This window comes from Mesoplodon mirus (genome assembly GCF_964341445.2).
Source record: "Mesoplodon mirus genome assembly, chromosome: 12".
Classification (NCBI taxonomy): domain Eukaryota; kingdom Metazoa; phylum Chordata; class Mammalia; order Artiodactyla; family Ziphiidae; genus Mesoplodon; species Mesoplodon mirus.
In genome coordinates, this window is record NC_138988.1 from 93,739,092 (window position 1) to 93,756,206 (window position 17,115).

Below are 17,115 nucleotides of genomic sequence, written 5' to 3' on the forward strand. Positions count from 1 at the left end.
AGCGGCCATGGCTCACGGGCCCAGCCGCTCCGCGGCACGTGGGATCTTCCCGGACCGGGGCACGAACCCGTGTCCCCTGCATCGGCAGGCGGACTCTCAACCACTGTGCCACCAGGGAAGCCCAAGATGTCTTCTTATTTAAAGGGCATTAGCCTAGAACTGCTTGAAAATTGCCACTCACGGTGGTACCCCCTCCTCCCCAGAAATGGTTTCTGTGTTCCCAGCCCCAAGCGCTTTTGGCTTTGCCCAGACTCTCTTTTAAAGCGTTCCCTGTTTTAAGATTCTTTCAGGCCTCCAGGCGCTTTAGAAGGAGAAAAGCTCTAACAGCTTTGGGCTCCTGATTGACTTGAAGCAGAGCCAGCTCAGTGCCTTACTTTGGAGTAAGGACACTCTCCTAATTAAGGTGGCGAAAGCAGTAACCGTGATGGTGGGCCACGGGTAACTGTTGAGGGCCCTGGTTAGTGCTGAATGGAGTAAGAGGTAATTGTCCCGATCGTGTACTGGATGGATAAATAGCAGTTATTCAGAGCATGGATTGTGTTTTCAGTCAGTCATTCAACTAACATTCTTTGAGATTCCACTAAGTGCCAAGTAGGGTGCTAAGTACTGAAATACTAAAGTAGGGCCAAAGGAAAAGGGTCCCTACCCCATGGTGCTAGGTTATAGTTATTTTAGTACAGTAGATTAAAAAGGAACTAGTCAATTACAATCCATTGTGATAAGCATCATGAGAGGGAAATACAGGAAGTGGTGGAAGCATCTAGGAGGGGCACCTGACCCCCACTTGGGAGGCCAGGGAAGACTGCCATGAAGATCCAGAGTTTCCTGAACAGGAAGAGGAGTAAGATAGCCCTTAGAGAGTTTGTGGTGACAGTTTTTATCTATAAGGAAAAAAAACAGGAGCCTCATGGATTTTATTATGGATTTATTACAGATATTTAATAAATCCATCAAAATAGCCTTTGAGCTGTACCATATTTGGAATGTATACTTGGCCGTTGTCATGTAGGTCTGTAGGGTCAGGTCTCTCATCAGGCCCATAGTTTTCTTTACTGTGGGTCTCAGCACTGCCAATTGACCAAGAAGCACAGATCCTAGAGGTCAGTGGCCTGAAAGAAAGTAGAATCTGAATACTATCTCTGAAGAGTCTACAAGTCAGGGTATATGTGCAGCTGCCCACAGCAGCTTCTGCAGTTGAAGCCATTTTGCTGTCTGTGGTTTTAGCGATTTAGTATTACATCCTCTGGGATACACAGAGCAGCCCCACCCTTAGACAGAAGGGCCCCGGTCAAGTTACTGTCAGTGAGAATTCAGTGTACGATCAAGGTGCTCTGCTGAGTTGAATAGCTCGGGTGTGGACCAGCAGGTACAGAGGCATCGAGGTGACAGGACCCCAGGAGACCATGTTCTGGCCGGATCCTCTGGTCAAGACTGGACAGTGAGTAATGATGGTTTCTGTCCCAGCCAAGCTGAATGTTGGATGTGGGCCCATGGAGGTAGGCTTGTGAAAAGTGTATCTTTTATAAATTCAGAGTATGGCGTGGCAGCCCACCTACACTCTTAATTTTTGCTTTTGGAAGCTATGTCCAGAAAAGAGAAGCGAAATTTCTCTGCCTTATAAACTGCACCTTATTCAAAACACACTGTGAGTTAATGTGCCACTTCTGCTCTCTGCTAAAGGGAGGGTTTTCACAATATTGTTTCTTTGGCAGCAACAGAGGGAAAGTTTAACAGGTAAACACATTTACTCCTTGTATAGGGACATCTTGAAGGCTCTTTACCCGTCTTTTGGGGGAAACTCTCTACCACAGAGCCTCCTAGAAATTCAGGGGCTACTTGCTCCTTAGAAATGGCGTGAGTTGGCTAGAGATGAGCATGAGTTGTTTTGTGTCTAGAAGCATGGAATGCTTAAAATAGTTAGCAAGGCAGGATTCATATTCTGTACTTGAATTGTTTCTAGAACCAGCCTCTCCAGGTGCAAGGGAGCAGCTTTGAGTGGCGAGAAAGCCATCCTGGCTTGTCACTGAGAGCGTGTGTCCTTGGAGAATGCTTTAGTTCTGCCTCCTGGGTACCCTCACCATGGACGCACGTGGCGTGTTCTCACACACGCTCAGATGCATTACTTAATTAAGAGCCTGGGCACAGAGAGAGATGACGAACAGATTTTTTTTTTCTTCAGTTGAAGGACATTGCTCTTTTCCCCCTGCCTGTTGAATAGGACTTCTCTGTTTTCTGTTTATTTTCAGTGTCCCCAAGGGAAAATGTCAATTTTAACTAGAATCATAGACTGTTAGGTCTGGAAGGAGCCGTAGAGTCCTAACATGCCCAGTTGGAAGTGCCAGCAGGACCCATCTAGAGATGCCCAGCAGGCGTTCTGAAAAACACATCTGGATCTCGGAAGAGAGGGCAGGGCTAGACTTGTGGCTTTGAGAGTCATTCACATAAAGGCAGTAGACACAGTGCCTCTGGATGAGGTCATTCCCCTGCTCCAACCCTTCTTAAACTCCTTCAGATTTTACGGAATCATCTCAATTACTCAGAAAGACCCTGAGATCCTCCATAACGTGGCCACCACTTTTCTTTCCCGCCTCTTCTCCCACTGCCATGTCTCTACACATGTCCCTCCAACTGCAGTGGTCCGTTGGCCATATTGGGACACGTATGTCTGTTACCTCTCTTTTCTAAAACTGTTTATTCTTCTAGAATTAGCTCAGATTCCCTTCCTTCTGGAAGCCTTCTGTTACGAATTCAGGTGGTGAAAAACCAAAAGGAATCCTGGGTCCTGTGATGAACTAGAAAAAATATTTTCCCTCCTTCACCAGTCACAAGTCTCGTGTGACCTGCTTAGAACAGCCTTGTACTCGTTCTCAGGGGCATCAGTCATCATCTGGAATGGCCTCTCTCATGGCGCAGGGATCCGTCCCGACATCCACGACATATACGTATGCTGCTTCTGCCTGCACGCATATATATATGGAAATGTATCTGATTTTCTGCTTTTTATCCTTCATTTACATTATTTTCTTTCCAGATGTTTCCTTTCCAAGGAAGTTGTATTGAATTTTCCTCTTTGTAAAATCATGCTAATTTGGGGGTTAGAATGCAGAGATTCTTACTCCAGCTCCTTGGTCAGCTCATTGATTCATTTAGGCAAATTACATAACTTCTACCTTCATTTATCATCTGTAAAATGGGCCTAAGAATAACACATGTTGTTTTTATAAGGATACAAAAACCTAACATTGAAACATTTTGGAAAATGTTTTAAATCGTGGAATATACAGAAGGCTTTATTCTTGCTACCATACTGCTTAGAGTAAAAAAAAAAAAGAAAACTTTTAGTCCTTCTTGATAATTTAATATAGACTGTGTCATATTATGTATCATATAACATTGCAGAACCTGACATCAGAAGAGATGAATCCATATTTTGGTTCTGATTTATGAGCGGTGAGTCCATTACTGAATTTCTTAACCTTTTTGAGCTTCACTTTCCTCCTCTGTAAATTGGGACTAATAATGCTGTTGCTATCAGAGTTGTTGAATAATTATGTTCTGCAACTATCGTGCTTGAAAAACACTTTTAAAACTGCCAAAGAGCGTATTCAGCAATAACCTTCATGGTTTGTCTGGTGGCCTGATAATTGTGCTGGCTATAGAAAGAGGTCAAAAATATGTCCTGATTCCCTTTTCGGAGATACCTGTTGGCTTGCCCCAAACGTGCAAGGGATAAAAGGAGGAGGAAGCATGCTGAACACGTAGAAGAGGATGCAAAGTTGGCCGAAGCCTCTGATTGACTTCTCTCCTATCCTGAATTTGAAGGGGGTCAAGCTGATACGCAGATTGCATGGGAGCCACGTGGCCAAAGCTGAGAATGGGTGCAGGAGGGAAGGCAGTGGAAAGGAGCCAAGATAGCATGTTAAAGCCAAGTGATGGTTTGCTAGGGTGTGTCCATGGGCATTGCATGCATATTCCTGAGTGTTCCTTCTCAGCGGTGGTGGGCCTCGTAGGGCACTGGTGGCATATTCAGTAGGGCAACAGGAACCTCCATGGGCGGTGGCTCAGCTTCCCCAATTACCTCCCTTAAGTTGGGTGGGGATGAAGCGGTGTTATATGTTGAACTGTGTCCCTCCAAAAAGATACGGAAGTCCTCACCCACAGTATCTGTGAGTGTGGCCTTATTTGGAAGTAGGGTCTTTGCAGATGACCAAGTTACGATGAGGTCACTGTGATGGGCTCCAATCCAGTATGACCGGTGTCCTTATAAAAAGAGGAAATTTGGACACCAAGACAGAGATGCTGGGAGAATGCCATATTAAGACTGGAGTTAGTCTGTCACAAGCCAGTGAACGCCAAAGATGGCTTATGAACCACAAGAAGCTAGGATAGAGAGAGGCACGGGACAGATGCTTCCCTCACAGCCCTCAGAAGGAACCAGCCCTGCCTGATCTTGGACTTCTAGCCTTCAGAATGTGAGACCATAAATTTCTGTTGTTTAAGGGCCCCAGTCTGTGATGCTTCGTTACGGCAGCCCCAGGAAACTAACACAGGCGGGTGGGCCGTTTCCCCAGACCCAACTGCTTCTGCATGACACTTGGTCCACAGTTTGGATTTTATGGTGAGGCTACATACGGTATGCATTTGTTGCCAGCCTATATTAAAAATGACAAGATTCCCTGCGGCTTGGCTTTTGACAGCAAGTGCATTTAAAGTCTAATCTCAAGGTTTGGAGTTGACTTAGAATGGGGTTTCTTAAAAGTTACAATGACCTCACTCCCATCATCTCCTCAAATACAGTACCTTTTTGTGTGTTTGAGAAGGGAAAAGGGTGCCATCAAGTTGTATATTTCAGTCACTTACTCAAAACCCTGCGTTCTGTTATTATTTTTCCAGCATTGGGTACTTTCTTGGGAATATTTTGTGTTCTATTGTAGGTCTGCTTTGGTTAGAGTTTTGGCAAGCCCATGACAAAGAAAGGGAATGTTTCTTTTTTCTTTTCACTTTCCTTGGGCTTGCCTGGTCCTTCTCTAAAAGGTGCTGGACCTACCCTCCCCTCCTCTTCTGGCGCTGGAGTGGGGTAGGGGAAGGACTGCCTCTTTCCTCGCTGGGAAATGTTGATTCATATTATATGAAACATTTTTTTTCTAGAAACTTCCACTATGTTGAAATCGTTGGTTCTAATTTATATGTGAAAAATAAATAAACTTGTCATGGAAAGGCGCTGAAGGTACAGTTACATAATAATTATGTATGCCTGCCCCAACTTATTAACATAGGAGATTTCACCTCACAGTAGTTTTCTAAACTTTCATGGCTTCTAGCAACTTTTCCCAAACTCCATGAAAACATATTAAAAATAACTGTTATAAGTTGAAAGTCCACGATTTTTGTAAGTATGTCATAAGTAATTGTATCTCTTAGTGGCAATTTCATATCCCTACTTAATAGTTGGGGCAGTTAAGGTTCAGAAAAACAGCAAAGCTGAGATTAAAATTCAGGATTTCCTGATTTCCAACCAGTGTACTGCTTGTTTTCTGTGCTAACATTATGGCAGGCCAGGGTTCAGTTAAAACAGGTGGTAGGTGTTGTAAGAGCAAGAGAGACAGAGGGGCTCGGAGGAGAGACCACTCAGCCTCCAGCGAGAAGACCTGGGTGCCAGGCCGGCCCCTGTCACTGTCCGACAGCATGGCGCTGGGGCATTTGGCTTCTCAGGGAACTCAGGACAATGACGGAGCTCAAAAACTCTATACTTCGTACTGAAATATTTAGGGATTAAGTGATTTGTCTGGGATTTGCTTGAAGATGAAAGGGACCATGAGTTGATGATTCTTGATGCTGGGTAATGAATAGCCGGTGTTCTATTGAAAGTCTTTTGTACTGTGACATTTTCCATAAACAACTTCAGAAGAAATTTTATGCTTCTAAAATGTGTACCTTTGATTCTTCCCATCTCCTCTCCTACCCGACGCTATTGTTTAGTTCACTGATTTCTCCTGAACACAAACTCCTCTGAAAGAAAGCAAGCCCTTTCCTTTGGTCTGATCCTAATATGTATATTAATAAAGACGTTCTGACTCCTTCCTCATTTTTTCATTTTTTAACAGATAATACGATGCCTGTGCTTTCATAATAAATTCCAAATCTGCTCTCTGTTCCTCACCAGTGTGAATTGTAGAAAAGAGTACAAAGGATTAGCGTACTTTAAAATAAATCTCGGCTAATTATACATACAGCCGCATTCACTGAATGTGAATATTTTCAGGGCTTTCTTTGCTACCAAGTGCCGCTTGCTCATGATGTAAATGAGAACAAATTTAGTTCCATTAAACAAAACACAGCAACTCTTCTCCTATAGCAAAAACTTCTTCAGGTCCTATTTTGGAAGTGGGAACCTAATTCTAGTGTTCCCTTGTTAGCGCTGGGCCTGTGTAAGCTCTGGGCCACAAGGTTGATGACTTGAATATTTGGCAATCTTGCTTTCAGAATTTTAGCAGGCAAACAGGTTGTGATGAAGTGGTTTGTGTTTTACAAGGATCCTTATGAACTCAATGGCATTTGAACTTGTGCTGCCAGCAATTTACCAGGCGGCCTGAATTGAGGGGTACATGCCTTGACTTTTGCAGTTCTTTGAGATACTTTACTATCTATTGCAAAGCAAAGAAGAGAGAGAGAAGAAGAAGAATGAGAAGGAGAAGGAGAGGAAGAAGAAAAGAGGAGGGAGAAGAAGAAAAAAGAAATCTCAAAATGGTATGTTCTTGGCCCATACCATGGTCTCCCCAGAAGCTGCTGGACTCCACCTTGCTATCTTTTAAAGTTACAAGGTCATTTAAGAGGAATTCATTCATTTCCTATTAATCTGGAACATTCATGATCTCTGTAGGTCCAAAGAAGCTGTTTCTTTGGGATCTATGAAAGTTAAAACAGCATTCAAATCCAACGTGAATGACCAAACTCTTTCCCAAGAAAGCTTCTATGAGTGGCCTCATCTGTTACGTTTAGAAAGTGAAAAATCCCAGGGTATGGAGGGCACATTTTCCACACTCAGAGAAAAAGGATTTCCTTCCAACAGCCTCTTTGTCTCCAGATATCTGGACGCCAAATCCTTGATGCTGTAGCCAGTATATTAAGAAAGGAGGAGGAAGCTGCTTATCTCTCCTGAAAGTCTTTATTTTTCCTAATCTTTTCTCCTCCCTCCACCCTTGCCCTAAATTCCTTTCCATTTTGCCCTTTCAAAAACTCCTCCCTCCTACAAGAGCTAAAAATAATGGTAATGCTTTCCAGTGATCCTCCCTTAATAGTAGCTCAGATGCAGGCTGCAGGCAACAAGGGAACCCTTCATGGTTGGTCCTGCTCAGAAGTGCATGTTTACAGATCTTGGCTCACCCCGAGATTTCCAGATGAGAATGTCATCTGAGATTTTCACTCTCACTTGAATCCCAGGATCTTTGCCTTAGTGTCAGAACGTGCCAACATGCTTGGAAAATACCTACTAATTCTAGGTGACACCGACCCCATAGCACCCCAGAGAAGAGGTGCATAGACCCAGGAAGGTAAAGATATACCTGAATCCTCTAACTGTGATTAAGGGAAGTCCCAAATGGTGGTGGCTACACTCCAGATTTTAAACCCTCAGATGTTATTTAATAAAGATCACAGGCCCGTTGTGTGTGTGTGTGTGCGCGTGCGCGCGCGCGGGGTACGCGGGCCTCTCATTGTTGTGGCCTCTCCAGCTGCGGAGCACAGGTTCCGGACGTGCAGGCTCAGCGGCCATGGCTCACGGGCCCAGCCGCTCCGCGGCACGTGGGATCTTCCCAGACCGGGGCATGCACCCGCGTCCCCCGCATCGGCAGGCAGACTCTCAACCACTGCGCCACCAGGGAAGCCCACAGACCCGTTCTTATGTTCCCAGAATTGTGCCGACCTGCAGACAAGGGCCCTGAGGAAGGTGGGGAATCTGGAGACCCAGTCCTCCCAGTGGAGTTCCCAGTTGTGTGCGATCTTGCGCCCTAACTTGGCCGGCCGGCCTGGACAGCTGGCTCTGGTTACTGTGGGAACAGCGCAAGGAAGGCCGTTGTCACATTCCTCCGGGGCCAAAGGCACAACCTTCCTAAGACGCTCAGTCCCTGCTGGCAAAGGGAAAGCGGAGGAGCATGGAAGCTGAGGCTGGGAGTCTGTGGCGGATTTTAGAAGTCCGTTAACCCTGTTGTTTTACTGATGAGAAGCTGAGACCCAGAGAAGATCTGTGACTTTCCATTGTCAAGTTGATGGCAGACCCAGGACTGGAGTTATCTAACTCAAGGTCCAGTGCTCTAATGCTTCTCTAAGCATCTTGTTTCAGACTCATAATGGAAAGGAATTATTGGTAAAGACATTAAATTTTGTGGTGTTTTCACATCCCGTAACTGAGTCAGCTTCAGGAGTGACCGTCTCTGTTACTTTTGGCCCAGGATGTTAAAGCACCACCAAGATGAGTCTAACCAGCAAGCAGCATCTTCGGTGACCCTAGTGGATGTCGTTGGCTTCTAGCCCCAAGCCCAGAAGTTAGAGTTAATTTTTAAGAGTTCATCTTTAACTCAAGCATGAAGCTCTAAAAGCACTCAAGTAGTAATGCTTGAAAACAGCTCAATTCCTCTGAGCTCTGACCACACTTGAACTCTTTCTTTAGAAAATAGCTGAAATTGTAGTGGTTAGGACATAGGAAAACAGAATGACTGGATAAAATTTGTCACATATGCCCTGGTTGGAGGGACATTGGAGAGTTGAATTTATAGGTAATTGAAGATCCTTTTTCTTTCAGCATGCTTTCCTTTACAGAGTCTCACGGGACCTTCCTTTAGCATAGGTGCAAGCTGATAAAAGATTTGCATTTAGGAAGATTTTTACTATTTTAAAAATACACAGGAGAAAAAAAATATATGTGATCCCAAAGTGCGAAGAATTAGAAACGGCACTTTTACATGTAAACTTCTAGATGATGGGATCAATTTTCCTTTCATGGGAAAATGCACCATAAATCACTTTTCATCAGGAAAAGTGGTGCTCGGGTGACATGCTGCTTCCCCAACAGAACGAGGGGTGGCCATAGTGGGAAGGAACGAGCAGAAACTGCTGTGGCCCCGCGTGCTTGGCGTGTCCCATGTGTTTGAATGTCATTCCCAAAAGATCATGTGTGGACATGCCGTATTTTAATGCTTCTCTTTCTGTAAAGAATTTGTTGTTTGTTTCCCAGTGACCTCTTCCAGGTTCTGACACATGACTGTAGCCTTAAAATAAAAAAAATTGTAGGCTTTTTCCTCCTTGTGAGTTATATTTGGCTGCTGTGAAGGCGCCAGGGTTCACCTAGAGTAGGACTTAGCAGAGGCTCCCGAGGTATTTGGGGCTGTGGAGGGCTACCATGTTTCCTTCCCACCGAGAGCCCTGCCATGAAACAACCAAGAGTCCCGTGAGGGGCAGGGCAGGTGTAGGGGAGGGAAAAGACGAAGCTGCGGCACTTCCCTTGCCATGATCTTTTCTTTCCCCTCACTGAGGCCGAGTGCTCTCTGCTATATGAAGGGAGCGATTTAGATCTATATCGAGGAATGAATCAACAGGAGGCAGTGATGAAATCTCACCTGGAGCGAATGCAAATCGGGTATGCTAATGATGGCGTGGCCGTGTCACACATTCGAGCAGAAACAGGGAGCCCATCAGAAGCCTGGGTGCTTCTCCCGTCTCCCCCGTTCACCCACTAGATATTCCAGAGCGATGGAGGCCGTGGGAGAAGGTTATTTTTTTTTTGTTTTGAATGTGTCTCCATGTTGCACCTCACATAGGGCCTTAAAGCACTTGACGAGGCTTCAAGTAATTCTGAGTGACGCAGTTTAGTTTTCCCAGAAGATCTTAGAGATGGTTTCCACAGATGTGTACGTGAATTCAGTCCGATCCCGAGTGCTTTACTGCCTCTTATTGTTTGACATGGCGAGAAAGTCCTTTTGGTTCCATCTGCGAGTCACCTCCTACTGTCAGAAGTCCCTAGTGGGAGCCATGCCAGTGTCTAGCTTTGGCCAAGTCACCTTACATGAGTGAGAGGCAGTTTGCCTGTTTGTTAAGTGGGAGGCTGGACCCACGGCTTTCCGAGGTCCCGTCCAGCTCAGACATTCTGCCTGCTGAGATTCCGCATGACAGGATGCGACAAGATGCAGGTCCGCCTGCAGCACTGTCCTTGAAAACTTGCTCCCTTCTCCCTGACCAACTTTCCCTCCACTGTGGAGTGAAGTCTGCCGTGGACGAATTCCAGGTCTGCTCGAAGATGTTCAGTCCTCAGGAGCAGCTTGCAAAAGCCCTGAGCATGGGGCTTCCCTGGTGGCACAGTGGTTGAGAGTCCGCCTGCCGATGCAGGGGACACGGGTTCGTGCCCCGGTCCGGGAAGATCCCACATGCCGCGGAGCGGCTGGGCCCGTGAGCCATGGCCGCTGAGCCTGCGCGTCCGGAGCCTGTGCTCCGCAGCGGGAGAGGCCACAACAGTGAGAGGCCCGCGTACCGCAAAAAAAAAAAAAAAAAAAAAAAAAGCCCTGAGCATGCTTTGCCTTCTCCTGCTCTGGTTGGTGATGAAAAACTAGGTCACAAGAGGTTGCCCCCTTTCCAGTTACCAGTAAGGGAAACCCCCAGGGCTGCAACAGGAACAGATACAGAAGCAACTCCAAAGAAGGAAACAGAAAGAGATGCATGAGAGGCGAAGAGTGGGTGAGCCTCGCCCTGTTGAGGGGGAAAGGAAGCGAACCCTGATGCTTAGGAAGGAGAAGGAATGCCATCCTGGGCCTCCTTCCGTGAGTCAAAAGATCTGTGGAACTTGAGGGAAAAGGCGGGTCACGCTCTGTAGGAGTTTAGGGGGCTTTGGGCAGAGTCCCCGCTTCTCCCGTGCTTTGTTCTGGGTCGGGTGTCCTGGCAGCACTGCATGATGCTGTACTCCTTCTCTAAGTGCGTTCTGCAAAGCCCTGCAGGCTCCAGAGAGACCAGGCCCGTGCGCTGCACTTGGCCTCTCTCCTTTATCTCTGTTACATTTTGAGGTTATATAGATCTTGTTTTCTTTAAAAATGTCCCATGGGGGCTTCCCTGGTGGCGCAGTGGTTAGGAATCTGCCTGCCAATGCAGGGAACACGGGTTCGAGCCCTGGTCTAGGAGGATCCCACATGCCGCGGAGCAACTAAGCCTGTGAGCCACAACTACTGAGCCTGCGTGTCTGGAGCCTGTGCTCCGGAACGGGAGAGGCCACGACAGTAAGAGGCCCACGCGCCGTGATGAAGAGTGGCCCCCGCTCGTCACAACTGGAGAAAGCCCTCACACAGAAACGAAAACCCAACAGAGCAAAAAAAAAATAACTTAATTAATAAATAAAAAATACTTTATCAGAAAAAAAAAAAGTCCCATGGTTTTTAAAATTTAAAAACCACTGGTAAATTGTGGAAGAGGGCATATTCTAGGCAATCTGACCTTGGACAAGTTGCTTGATTTCCCTGAGCCTCACTTTCCTTATCTGAAAACAAGGTGAATCGTAAGTTCTCCGTCTGTCTCACAGAATGAATGAAGGATTAATTAGAATCAGTGATTTGTCCCTTCATTCCACAAACATGCATTGAACACCTCCCCTGTGGAAGGCTCTGCTGGGAGAGAAATTCATAAGTAAATGTTTGTGACAGTTATTCCAAGAAGAGAGACAAAGCACGTGCAGAAAAAGCACAAAGACAACTTCTTGGTGCTGGTGGTGATGGTGTTAACTAGACAGTTTAATATCGTGACTCCAGAGCCTAACTGCTTGGGTTTGAATCCCAACTCCAACCACATACCAATGTGACTTCAGGCCCCACATTTAACTTCCTTGTGCCTCAGTGTTCCCATCTGTACAATGGGGATGATAATAGACCCTATGGCATTGGGTTGTGAGCGAGCTAAATTTAGAGCTAATATTTGTAAACTAACTAGAACAATGACTAATACATGGTGAGCAGTCTCCCACAGTTATTATCGTTACTGTTATTGATTATTTCACCATGCCTTGTGAAATTGGTGCTGTAAGGCACGTTGTTCATGGATGTGCCAGGTGTGCTGTTTCTTGGTCCTCAGTATCACAGTCCCTTGTAATCGTACTTCCATTCTTATCTTCCCTCCTGCCTCGTGAGCCCCCAGAAGATGCATCCTGTGTTCAAGAGGAAAGACAAGAGAAACATCATGTCAAAGATTCTCTTTTCCCTCTCTTTTCTCTCCCTTTTTTTGAGGTTGGATTGGCGCTCCTCTCACACCGAACAAAGGCTTTGCCTTACAGAAAGGATCTTTCTGTGTTCCGTGTGTCATCTGCCTTTAAGGGTGTAATTTGTTTCTGATGTGTATGCAGGGCGCTCCCTGGAGAAGGCTTTGTTGACAATGTGCAGAGGCCTCCTGTATTGATCGGTGATATAACGGTTCTATAGTGGGTGAATGAGGTCATTCTCATCCTGTTACTCAAGTCGGTGACCTTGAGGCCCATCGGATGACTAAGCCACATAGGTGGATCCCTGGTTACAGAATGTCCTTGTTTAAAGGTAAATCGGTGTGAGGGTGACATAGTTTTAAGGAAACTACTGCAAGCGAATTACATGCCCCTTGCTGAGAGGCAGTCCATATTAATAAGCTCTCAGGCCACCCAGGTCTTCGTGGGACTGTTGGGGCTGATTTTTCAAGAATTCTTTTATCTGTGCTTCTCTCTTATCTCTTCTCATTAGACTTCATTTCTCTGTTAAACTGCCATGACAGTGTATAATACTGTCCATGTGAGGTCCAGAGCAAGATACTTAGTTCTGAGCTAGTTGGCTAGTGTGCTTTTTCTTTCCTTTTTTAAAAATTCAACGTGGGGTGGGACAGAGCGGAAGATGAAAAGATTTTTTAATACAAGGGAAGAGAGGAAGTCAGCACGATGATAAAATCTGCATGCAAAAACCCCTTGTTTAAAAAAGGAGAAGTGGGGCTTCCCTGGTGATGCAGTGGTTGAGAATCCGCCTGCCAATGCAGGGGACGTGGGTTCAAGCCCTGGTCTGGGAAGATCCCACATGCCACGGAGCAACTAGGCCCATGAGCCACAACTACTGAGCCTGCGCGTATGGAGCCTGTGCTCCGCAACAAGAGAGGCCGCGATAGTGAGAGGCCCGCGCACCACGATGAAGAGGGACCCCCGCTTGCCGCAACTAGAGAAAGCCCTCGTACAGAAACGAAGACCCAACACAGCCAAAAATAAATTACTTAATTAAAAAAAAAAAAAGAATAAGACTGTAAGCTGTTATAAAAAAATAAAAAAGGAGAAGTAAACTCTATAGTTTTAGCTATACATTTAACCTGGATAAACACTTTAGCCTGGCAAATAAGAGTTTCTGTCTGCCAGCATCCCTGTGGTTGCAGACCAGGCCTTATGACATTGGAATAGGTGCAGGTCTTCAATGAACAGACTTTGAACATGTAGGCAGGGGAAGGGCAGTGGGGGGGGCGCAGGTAGTGGGGAGAGGGTAGGTTATAATACTTGTTTTGGAATCATTGGGTAGCCATTAGATGTTTTGTTGTGTATGTTTATACAAATGCTTGTATAGTACTTATTATGTGCCAATACAGTTCTTAGTGCGTTTTAATGTATTAATCCTTTAATCCTTACAACCATTAATATGCAAATTCAGCGCCTGAGAACAATGAGGTTAAATAACTTGTCCAAGGTCATTCAAACCCCGGCATAGGCTCCAGAGTTGGTGCCCTGACCACTTACAGCCTCTCACTGTCAGGGTATCAGGAGCACAGAGAAGGGGATTCCTGTCCTCAGGAGGTATATTTCTTGTGCAGGTAGAAGGAGCTTAATTCTTTCAAAGTGTTTCATCAAATGTCCTAATCTGGCAAGTTGCCTTTAAACTCATTGTAATCACATTGGGAGAATGTGGTGAGTCTCAGCATCACTCCTGGGAAGTAAGACTTTTCCCTTCCTATACCAAGCGTCTATTTTTTTGCCTGTACCATGGTTGTATTCTGATTAGGAAGTCACTGCTAACGTACATACACTCATGCACGAGAGCCCTTTTCTGAGGGTAAGCAGAGAGCTGGCTTTCGCCCTTGGTGGCATCACTTGGCAGAATAGAAATACTTTATTTCCTGTGGCAGTTGGCGAGGCCATCGGTTTGCAGAGCAGGGGAGCAGGGAAATGTTCTAGGCAGCTTTACCATTTGCCGGCGCTAATGAATTTGTCAAGCATCTAAACTCAGGACGGTGCACACTTAAAATGATCTGGAATAGACTTTAACTTTCATAAAAGATAATAACAATCTGGTATTGGAGTCAGAAGAGGCACATTTTCCCTAAATCATTTAGTTAACTCCTATCTCTCAAGAAAAACTTCATATGAAACAAACAAAAAAGTCCTAAAGTAGCTAAGATCAAGTAAGAATTGAAGTCCAAGTGAGTAAATAACCAAGTTCATGGAAATTATCAAAGAAATAGATATGTTTATTATGAATGCACTAGTTAAGATGTTTATTGACCAGAGCAGTAAGGATGTGTTTTTGATCTGTGATAAGGACAAGTGTTGAAATCCATCCAAGCCACAAACACGATTTGGAGGGGCCGTGTGGAATATAAAACTCTGCAGTCTAGAGCTCATATCCTATATGGCTTTTTTGCTAATAAACATTGGTCTCATGTCTGTTACTTAACAGCCTAATTGCAGCACGTTGGCAAAAGTGCCGTCTTTCACTGCTGATGGGGGAGGGGGTGGGATTTTCTGTGAAAGAGGTTAAGAGGAGAAATCATGAAACTAACTTTTTTTAATGAGATGCTCCAAAATAATCAGATACATTTGTATTTGGGTCAGATAAGCAATTTCTGAGAAACCTTTTAATGATGATCAGCCTCGGCGGTGCAACCCTGAACAATTCACCTTGCCTCTCTGAGCTTCAGTGTCCTCACCAGGAAGGGGAATAATAATAGTCCTACTCGCTTTATTGTGCTGATGTGAGGATTAATGAGTTAAAACTTCTAAAGCTCTTAGAACAATTCAACATGAGTTTTAACTTGAATTCCACCCATTGCTAACTCTTATCTTGGGCAAAATAGTTATATCTTTTTTTTTCTCCTCATTGTCCTCACCTGTAAAATGGGAATGAAAGCATTGATCAGCATTTGGGGGATTAAGCAAAATGATATATGTAAATCACTTAACAGAGTACCTGGCAGAAATTTTAAAAATCATTGTTAACTAAAGTCCATCATTTATTCAGATTTCCTTAGTTTTTACCTGATGTCCTTTTCCTGTTTCAGGATCCCATCCAGAACACCATGATACATTTAGTTGTCATCTCTCCTGAGGATCCTCTAAAATGTGACAATTTTTCGGACTTGACATGACCTTGACAATTCTGAGGAGTGCTGATCATTTTTGCGGAATGTCCCTCACTTGGGGTTTTTCCTATGTTTTTGTTATGACTAGAAAAACCCTAGTTGAAGGACATTCAACAAAATGATCAGTACTCCTCAAAATTGGTAAGTTGCCATTTTCATCGCGTCATATATATCAGGGGCATGTGCTGTCAACGTGACTTACCACTGTCAATGTTGACCTTGATCACCTGGCTGAGGTGATGTTTGTCCTGTTTCTGCACTTCAGAGTTACTCTTTTCACCCACACGGCCCCCTCCCCACACCTGTCATACTACACTCCTTGGAAGGAACCACACCTAGGGGCAGGGAGCTGCCTTCTACCTCCTTGAGGGTGTATATCTATTGACACATGAATTATTCCAAGTTCTTCTGCACAGCAGATTTGTCTAGTCTCCCCCATTTACTTATTTACTCAGTCATTTCTTTATATCAGTATAAACTCATGAGTGTTGATTTTATACTTCAGATTATAATCTTATACCATGTTATTTATTGTTCCAGTTTTGGCCATTGGTAGGTCTTTTGGGAATATTAGGAATATTGTCTCCTGTTTTCCTTTGATATGCCCCCATCATTGTGTTTTTGGTTTTTTGTTTTGCTTTGTTTTTTTCCTTCCTCCCTCCCTCCCTCCCTTCCTTCCTTTCTTCCTCTTCCTTCCTTCCGTCCTTCCTTCCTTCCTCCCTCCCTCTTTACTCCCTCCCTTCCCCCCTCCCTCTTTCCTTCCTTCCTTCCTTCCTTTGTCCCTCCCTCCCTCCCTCTTTACTCCCTCCCTTCCCCCTCCCTCTTTCCTTCCTTCCTTCCTTCCTCCCTCCCTCCCTCTTTACTCCCTCCCTCCCTCTTTCCTTCCTTCCTTTCTTCCTCCCTCCCTCCCTCTTTACTCCCTCCCTCCCTCTTTCCTTCCTTCCTTCCTCCCTCCCTCCCTCCCTCCCTCTTTACTCCCTCCCTCCCTCTTTCCTTCCTTCCTTCCTTCCTCCCTTCCTCCCTCCCTCCCTCCCTCCCTCCCTCCCTCTTTACTCCCTCCCTTCCCCCCTCCCTCTTTCCTTCCTTCCTCTCTTCCTTCCTCTTCCTTCCTTCCTTCCTCCCTCCCTCCCTCTTTACTCCCTCCCTTCCCCCTCCCTCTTTCCTTCCTTCCTCCTCTTTCCTTCCATCCTCCCTCCCTCCCTCTTTCCTTCCCTCCTTCCTTCCTTTGCATCCCCTTCACACTCATCTTGAATATTCCCTGCCCCAGTTCTACAATCTGCCATTTCTCCAAAGAGCCCTGGTTCCATTTACTGGGAAACGGTGTTAGAAACTAAGATCTGGGCACTGGGGCTTGCAGAAATTTCCTGCTCAACAAATATTAGTCTCCCTCCCTGCTGTGGAAGTTAGGTGTGTAGGGTAGTGAGCACCCTTGTGCCAACAGGTCCTCCTCCATTTGCTCATCCGGTCCTAGCTGGTGAGCCTCGCTCACTGGGGCCCACTGGACAGTGTCAGCCCAGCTGGTCAAGTCAGTGGGTTTCATTCAGCTCAATCCAGGTCAGACTCTGTGCCGGGCTATGCGCTGTGAGACCCATCTCTGCCCTCATGGAACCCAACCCTCTAGAATCTAAGAGGGGACAGTATTGTAAAAGTGCCATAGAAAATTAGAACAGAGAAAAGCTACTGTGATCGAAGGGCATTGGAGGCTTCGTATACACGATTGGGCTTGAGCTGGGTTCG

General features: G+C 45.5%; 1 protein-coding gene across 4 annotated transcripts in view; it reads left to right on the forward strand.

The window, feature by feature from the left end:
- ATXN1 (ataxin 1) overlaps nt 1-17,115 on the forward strand; it is a 406,640-nt gene that overhangs the window by 187,712 nt on the left and 201,813 nt on the right. The window lies entirely within an intron of this gene.